This window comes from Carlito syrichta, unplaced genomic scaffold, assembly GCF_000164805.1.
Source record: "Carlito syrichta isolate Samal-C Ts95f unplaced genomic scaffold, Tarsius_syrichta-2.0.1 Scaffold301784, whole genome shotgun sequence".
In the NCBI taxonomy this organism is placed as follows: Eukaryota; Metazoa; Chordata; class Mammalia; order Primates; family Tarsiidae; genus Carlito; species Carlito syrichta.
The window spans coordinates 208,900-217,639 of record NW_007245880.1 but is presented as its reverse complement, the minus strand read 5'-3'; the positions used below and the strand labels follow the sequence as shown (position 1 = coordinate 217,639).

The 8,740-nt window shown below is 39.7% G+C and overlaps 1 pseudogene; it reads right to left on the bottom strand.

The window, feature by feature from the left end:
- Positions 1-594: 594 nt before the first annotated feature.
- LOC103257535 lies at positions 595-2,956 on the bottom strand (annotated as a pseudogene).
- Between the last annotated feature and the right edge of the window lie 5,784 nt (positions 2,957-8,740).

Below are 8,740 nucleotides of genomic sequence, written 5' to 3'. Positions count from 1 at the left end.
CCATTCAATGTGCTGCAAAGGAGGCAATGATTTCCTGTGACTGCCTGCCCGAAGAGACAAACTCTGGGAACCATGGGGAAAAGCACATTCTTTGCATCTCAGAGACACTGCAGGACGTTGTGACACTAGGGGACTTTGTTAAAAGGGGGCGGGGGAATAAAGCCCCGGAAAGCTCTTCCATGTGCTCTCAACATGGACTGGAGTTCAGTCCACCAGTGTGGGAAGAGGAGGAAGCATCGAGCCCTAAAGCAGCACTGAGTCTGGCCCTCCCCTCCTGCTTCGCAGCCAGGTCAGGTTTCAACTGACTCCAGAAAGACCAGACTAGCCTCTGGACGGCTGAGGTGGGAAGGACACTTCTCAAAATATAAATACATTTAGTATGGAAGGAGCCAGGATAGTTCGGGGGGCATTCACATGCCCCAATCACTGCTTCCCCCATCTCAGGGCCTACACTGGCAAGCACAGTCTCCACGCATGACCTTCTAACCCCCAAAAGAAATCCCAAAAGCGTGCCCCTTCTCCTTCCCCACAGGTGGATTCTGTAGGGCCCCTGGGGATGGTGGTTCAGCAGCGGGGCCTAGGCAGGGCCTGGTCTCAGCTGGCTCTCACATGAGCCCTGAGGTCTTGCAAAGCATTGTCCTGGTCATTGTTGTGTAACAGTAAAACTTTCTTAATGTCTTTCAGTTCAAAGCCCATTTCCTTAAATTTGCTCTGTTGGAAGCCGGCTACGGAGGCCCACTGAGCGTTAGGGATCAGGAAGGGCTGTTGACCCCGAGACCACTAGGATGTGTTCAGGAGCTATTGACCCCATTTCCTCCCCCTTTCTACTCAGCACTAATCAGATTAAGCTCCTGTGAGCTCAAAACATAAAAACTCTGAGACCGGGACGAACACAAGCTAACTATAGAAGCTCATTGCTCCCATTCTTCCTCAAACTGCAGTTTTGGCTTTCACACAACTTATAATTCAAACTCGTGTCACATCTAAGAGCCTTAGTATTGGTCATAGGCTTCTGGGTCATGATCTTAGGATTTATTTTAGGTGTAAATTGTAGAATATAGTTTTAGAAGACAGCCATTTTGTTGAAAGAATGTGGCTGGGTTACTTGCAGGTAGCCCACTGTGAACTTTGGGCTGGGCCACATTCCAAACATTCTGGGATGGGCCACTTTCGTTTGTAAAGTGAATACTTAAGCTTCTATAGAATTGTTTAACTTGGCATAAATCAATCAGCTTAGGATGAAAAAGGTTTATCAACTACGTCAGTCACAATTAGGTTATCCTTTGTTATGGGATTTTAAGATTATCATATGAAAAGGGTTTAAAGGCAATCACTGATTAAGTTTTCATGGATTAAGGTTTCTGGTGGATGGGGGACGTCCCTCCCACATCTGACTTTGTGTATAAAAGACCCGTTGTAATTCCTAATAACACACATTGCTTCTGCACTAGACCGGAGTCCAGTCTCTTTCTTTCTCTCTCTCTCTCTCTTTCTCTCTTCTTCCCCCCAATCGCCGACGCCATCTCCACCTTTGGGGTACCCTGAACCCGGCTGGAGCTGGTCTCCGGCATTGCTCATTAGCTGAAGAAACTCCATCATCTTTTTTTGTGAACAATGGTGCATTTCCAGAGCCTCTTCCACTAAAAGGGTGTTGAAGCCCTTCTCACAAAGCTGTCCATTGTGCCAAAGAGATAATCGGGAATCTGCTCAGTGTTCTCCTCTTTCTTTTTCATGACTTTCAGGACACACTCATACAAATAACCCATGCCGACTACTATCTCCACATACTGTCACTCACTGGGGGACAGCATCTGCAGTTCAGAATAGGCCTGGGGACAGCTGGGCATGTCAGGAACTTGTGACACTGAGAAGTTTGAAGAGCTGACCAATTTGGAAGATGATTCCTCTGTGCACACAGACAAAACAGAGAGGGATGGCATCAGTGAAGATGCCAGAGTTGGCATCTCTGTGCCATTGTCTAAGTTCAAAGCTGAAAGCCCAAGAGTACAATGTGCATTGAGGTCACTGGCACTGCTTTGGGTGAAAGGCTTTAGGGAATTCTGGAATGTGCCATTGCGGAGGCAGAACATGCTATGGAAAGTGCTTGCCAGCTTGGCTTTCTTCTGATTGCTGTCATCAGAGTCAATTTTGGGGAAGAAGAGCGATTTGATGTTGCTTAATGCAGAGATAGGGGTAGGGACACTTTGGAAGACAGTGACATCTTTTCACAGTTGCCCAACTGTGGTAAGGTTATAAAGCCATTGGGTTTATGAAGAGGCTTGAAATCTAGGATCGCCCACTCCAAGGATGCTAGGTTCTCTTCCTCCTATAACACAGACCCAGAGCCTCTTCTGGACAAGTTATTGTCCAATAGCAGCCATAATGGGTCCAGTGGTTCCTACCAGAATGTTTCTCAGTTCTTCCTTCTCATCAGTAGTTTTAAACTCCAGATTGTCAAATGGGTCCTCCTCACACTCAAAGTCAGCAGGACTGAAACCTGCCTTTGTGTGGGGTGAGTTGAGAACTTTCTGTTTCTCGGCGGTACTGCTGACTCCACTCGGGGTAAGAATGTTGTGCTATAAGCTGACAAGGATGGGATTAATCATCAGTAGGAGGCGGCATTGTGACTGTACTGAGTCTTGGGAAAGCTCATTTTGCTGTGGCCCTCTGGGCCACTCTTAGAATTCACTTCAGCTTCTGCTTCCTCAGCCTTGCGCTCAGTTTCCCCCTGGGCTTCCTGGATTTCCTAAATATCTTCGGCCCACTCAGTGGTTTTCTTTTCCAAGGAGAAGCCATACTGTCCTTCTCTGACAACCTGCGAACAATCAGGCAAGGAGAAGCCAATAGGCAGACCAACCCTAGCTGATGTTTTGAATTCGCCTCCTATCTCAAATGGGACGTCATCAACGGAACTGACAGTCCCACAGAAGTCTGCACCCAACTTCTCAGAAGCCACTTAGAACCTGAATGCTGATGCTGCCTCTGTACCAGGAGCCAAAAGGTGCTGGTGCTGGCCTGCCAGGCTGGGTCTTCCCTAAGCTCCTGCCAGCCCCTGGAGAGAGCAAATGTGTTGAAGTCCTACTTCCCTCCTCCTCCCCCTCGCTGTTCCCTGTGTCACCTTGAAAATATAAAGATAAATTTGAAAAATTTATGTTTGTGTATTACTTTTCTGGTTTAACCTATCTTCCCTGTTGGGAATTTTCCCCTCAAAATCCAAAAAAGAACCAGAAGTTTAGGGAACTATTTTTTTCCCTCGAAATACATTTTACATAGAATATGTATATATTTCATACATACATATATATTTTATTTTTTGAGTCAGCGTCTCACTCTGTCACCCAGACTGGAGTGTAGTGGCACAATCACGGCTCATCACAGCCTTGGCCTCCTAGGCTCAGGCGATCCTTTCACCCCAGCCTCCTGAGTAGCTGAGACTACAGGCCAGTGCCACCAAGGCCAGCTAATTTTTTTTTTGTGGAGACGAAGTCTCTCTGTGTTGCCCAGGCTGCTCTCTAACTCCTGGACTCAAACAGTCCTCCCACCTCTGCCTTCCAAAGTGCTGGGATTACAGGCGTGAGCCACTGCACCCGGTCTGATAGAGGATTTTTAATAAGATTATTTTTAGTGTGATATTTAAAATCACCAAATTAATGGAAATTTGGTATTGTTGCCTATCATGTTTATCAGTTTATTATAACACAGTCACAAGAAAAACATAAAAATCAACCAAACAAAAAAACTTATCTTCCTGAAAAGAGATTCAGAATCAGCAAGCATTATTGTATAGTTTTTATTTGTCCATTAGTGAAAAAGATAGCTTAATGTAGTTGATAGCTGTAAAACAATTGTTTTAGTAATAAACCTCTGTGCAATAGCTTTTTTTGTGAGATTTTTCTGTTAGTAAACATGATAAAAGAGAATATACTACCAAGAACACTAAAATATCAAATTAAAATCTGATTATGAAGTCCTTTGGCTTATTCATGAATATATAAGCCTCCCTGTTTATTTCTACAGCATATCTGCAACATGTAGAAAGAGAAAAAGTGTTTATTAAGTTGCTTTATTTACAACCAAATTTAAATGTTAAAATACTGCATTTTGTGTTGTCAGCTTTCATGTTTTATAGCTTTTTCTTGCCATTAACATTAAAATATGTAAACAGAATACTTATGCATTCTGAAGCCTGTAAAAAGGTTTTCGCTGTGCACCAGTTAATCAAACTGCTGCTCTAGTCATTGGAGAAAGAACCAGAGACTATAACTGTAAATACTGCATAGTTGTGAAAATATAAACAACTAGTCATCCTTGTTTTTTATTTGCGTGTGTTTTTTTTTAAAGTACGTGTTTATGCAGTCAACTATTCTCTTTAAACATACCTTAGTATACCATCTGTTTCCACCCAATCTGTAGGTGGAAAACCTTTGTTAGAACTGAAAAATCTCTTTTGTCAGGATATAAATTTTAACTAGGGTGGCAAAAATCAACCTTATTGCTTTCCAGATTGAGTAAATGAAAATCATTCCAAGTTATAGAACATGTTTATGTCAACATATGACAACTATAAGAACTTGGTTTTTATGATTCCACTTTTATATCGATTAATGTCAATTGATTTTTAAAAAGCACTTAATGAAGTATAGCCATTTCCTTGATGATTGTTTTTTCACTCCCCAAAATTAACTTTATTAAGTGCATTTTTGTGGAATTCAGGAACTTTTATGGTAACTCCTTCTGAAAGTATTAAAATTTGGGAGTCATCGATTTTAAACACATTTCATCGAGGGTAGGTTTGAAATTATTTGTCCTTATTAGTGAGATATATCAGAAAACAGAATGTTAGTTGGTTGGTTTATTTTTAGAGCTTATGGGCCTACCAGTTGAATAGAAACTGAAGGGCAGAGCTAGTCACATTAGCTTGGTTGATATGTTTCCTTTGAACCAGTCCTGCCTGACCAGCCTTTGCAGCAAATCTTTTTTACCTACTATCTGCCCTTTTCTATTCCATCTCGCTATTAATTCTTCTTTGCTCTTACATACCATTGTCTTGCAGTTCACTTTCCTTCTTAACTGGTCATTTTTTGAAACAAAAGCTTTTATTTGATTCTTTACGTATTCTCAACCTATAAACTTTATTTTTATTTCATTTTTTTTGAGTTGGATCTCACTCTGTCACCCAGGCTGGAGTGCAGTGGCGTGCTCACAGCCACCACAGCCTCAACCTGCTGGGCTCAGGCATTCCTTCCGCCTCAGCCTTTCAAGTAGCTGGAACTACAGGCACAGGCTACCACGCCCGGTTTATTTTTTTAATTTGTTGTAGAGCCGAGGTCTCACCAAGTTGCCCAGGCTGGTCTTAAACCCTTGAGCTTAGGCAATCCTCTTGCATCGTCTCGGCCTCCCAAACTGCTGGGATTACAGGCTTGAGCCACCATGCCCGGCTCTCAACCTATAAACTTTAAAAAGAAGTTATAAAACATCATGTAAAAACCCATTTTTGAACTTTTAAGTAGATAACTGGGAATTTTATGAGAGAATCAGAGAAACAATTTTTGATTGGATGTGATATTAAAGATCTGCCTCCAAATACCGGCAATTTAATATTCATTGGATATGTTGGGGTTTTTTAAATTTTTTTTAAATTTTAATTTTATTTTTATTTTTAATTTTTAAAAAATTTTTTTTATTTTTTGAGTTGGAGTCTCACTCTGTCGCCCAGACTGGAGTGCAGTGGCCGCTTCCAGCCACCGCAGCCTCGACCTGCTGGGCTCCGGCGATCCTTCCGCCTCAGCCTTCCAAGTAGCTGGAACTACAGGCGTGAGCTACCATGCTCGGCTGATTTTTTGATTTATTGTGGAGATGAGGTCTCGCCAAGTTGCCCAGGTGGGTCTCAAACACGCGGGCTCAGGCAATCCACTCACCTTAGCCTCCCAAGACACAGGATTACAGGCTGAGCCACTGAGCCTGGCTTGGATATGTTTTCAAAAATATTCTGAATTAGTAATTTTTCATTTCAGAAAAATCTTATAATTTTTGATCATGCCATTTCTTTTCCTCATTCCCCACAATTATTTCAGTACATATAGTCATTCAAATATTCTCTTCCTCCCACCTTTCTCCCTCAACTTGAGTTTAAATTATCAAAAGTACTTGAATGCTATGTGATTTTGAATTTAAAGAATTTTTTTTAAGTTTTGTTTTTTAATTCCTAATTTATTTCTTCACTTTTTGTTTGTAATATTATAGGCCTATTGCAAATAATTTGGACGAAACGGAAGGCTATAGCAAGATGTAATGTATTAGCTGTTCGACCTTAATAGTCAATATTTAAAATCCTTATCAGTTGATCAAACTAGCAGTATGCCAACTATTTTTTACTCACCAAATTACGTGTGTGTACCTAGATATATATACAAACAAACAATATTGGCAAGAGTATAAGGATAAAATTAAAAGACAAAAGGCAAACAACAATCTGGAGAGAAAGCATTTGCACAAATATGAAAGCACAGGATTGGTATCCTTACAATGTCAAGATCTCATACTGTACAATCAAGAAATGACAGAATTGCAATATCCCAGAGTTGTATGTGAACTACGGTTGCTGATCCTTCAAGCTCAGAGAATGTTGGCGGGGTGGGAGAGAGTGCTGGGAGATGTGCAGAGGAAACACATACAACAAGGAGAAATGACATCTGGCAGAGAAAGAAGTGACAGAGCTACGGTTGGGTTACATGATTCTTGGAGACTGTTTAGTGTAGGGGAAAATAGTCTCACTTGAGAGTTTTGTTTGCTCTAAGTATCACTGCACTGTGATAATTGATGTTTCTAATGATGAATCAGTCTGTAAGAAATGGTTTTATGTGCAATTATGTGCAAATAAGTTTTGCTGTGAAAATGTAAAAAAACATATTTTGGTGTAAGAAGGCTAAATGGGCAACTTCTTTTTTTAACTTACTGGACTAATGAGGCATTATCTGTAGGCAACTATTTGAAAATGCACTGTTATATTCACTTAACATTTGCTTTGAGTCCTGGTTGCAGTCAAACTCAGTTTGCTGAAAATGATGTAATTTCTGTTCACTGAAACAACAGAATAAAGGAAATGGACTTTTGTACTCTGTGGTAGATGGCTACTTAATGTCATTTGAAGTGTAAGATGTTTATCACAAAGCTGAAATTAGCCCCATAACTAGTAGGCTGTGTTTGACACTTTAAAGGTATAAACGCAATAAAGAGCATAATTAGGGATAACAGGCTTTTGTGCTTGGCAGAAATATGTCACATTTTGTTAACATACATTGTTGAGCATTACTCTGTTGACAGATTCTCCAGATACTATTTTTTCCCCATGGCAATATTTGCCACTATATGTCTGTGACTTAATATAAACACTTTTTTAATGGTTGATTGTAGCTGAATGTTGAAAACCCTGTGGTAATAGCAAAGTGAACTATCATATATTTTGTGTGTAACAAGTATGGATATTGTAACTTACCTGAAAGAATTCAATTACGCTACATTTAAGAAATTGAACTTTTTTATTAGCCGTGAGTTTGCTGTCTCTTAATTCCTCATAATTCAGTGCAGAATTGCAGTGAACACTTTCTCTCGGCACTTTGTTTTAAAATTTTGTTTGAGTTATCCCGTAGTCAATCCCAAATTATTTTTACAATGCTCACTGTAAACATTTAAATTTAAGTAGCCAAACCAATGAATAATCTTTACTTTGTTTCAGAATGTTTAATAAACACCTCAGTAAAGTAATAGAAACATAATACGCTTAAAATGTTCTTTTAATGTTTTAAATTTGTGTCATTTCTCTTTTTATAAAGGATGGGGATGGGGGAGAAGAGAGGACTTCAGATTTTTATATTTAATTGAACTAACAGCAAGTCCTGACAAGTAATAAATAACAGTGATTCTGAGTGACTAAATAAATTGGTTTCCACAAGCAATGATTCATCTTCTGTCTTTCATTGCCATCAGGCTAAGAGACAGCTTCTTTTTGTCAGTTTATAGGCAAGATATTTGATAGCGTAACAAACCTGTTTCTATTCCTGCAATAGAAGCTCCATTACCTTCTATAGTGGCTGCATTTTAAAATATTTAAATACGATAATTGAGTCTATGGTTGTTTCTCTATTTAAAACTTTGTGAAGTTTTAAGTTCTCAGTGCTTGTGGTGTTTTACAATGTTCTACAATTTTCTTCTTAATTTCTTCTTTGACCCACGGATTACTTACAAGTGTGTTAGTTAGTTTCCTAATATTTGGGGTTTTTTTTTTTTTTTTTAGATAGCAGGATTTATTGAGAGGACAGAAAAGCTCCCACAGTGGGAGGAGACCTGAAGTGGTTGTCCAATATTTGGGGATTTTCTAAAGGTCTCTGCTACTGATTTTTAATTTAATTCCATTGCAGTCAGGGGAAATATTTTGTTTGACTTGAATATTTTAATATATTGAGATTTGCATTACCACCTAAAATGTGGCCTGTGTTGGTAAGTGTTCCACGCACACTTAAAAAGAATGTGTTTTCTGCTCTTGTCAGGTGGAGTGTTTTATACACATCAGTTAGGTCAAGTTGGCTTATAGTGTTGTTCACATCTTCTATAATATTAACTCATTCTGCCTATTTCTTCTGTATTTATTGAAAGGGGGCATATTTTCTGATGCTGCAAAAAAATTACTGCAAACTGGGGTTAAAACAGCACACATATGTTATCTCATGGTTACCATGAGTCA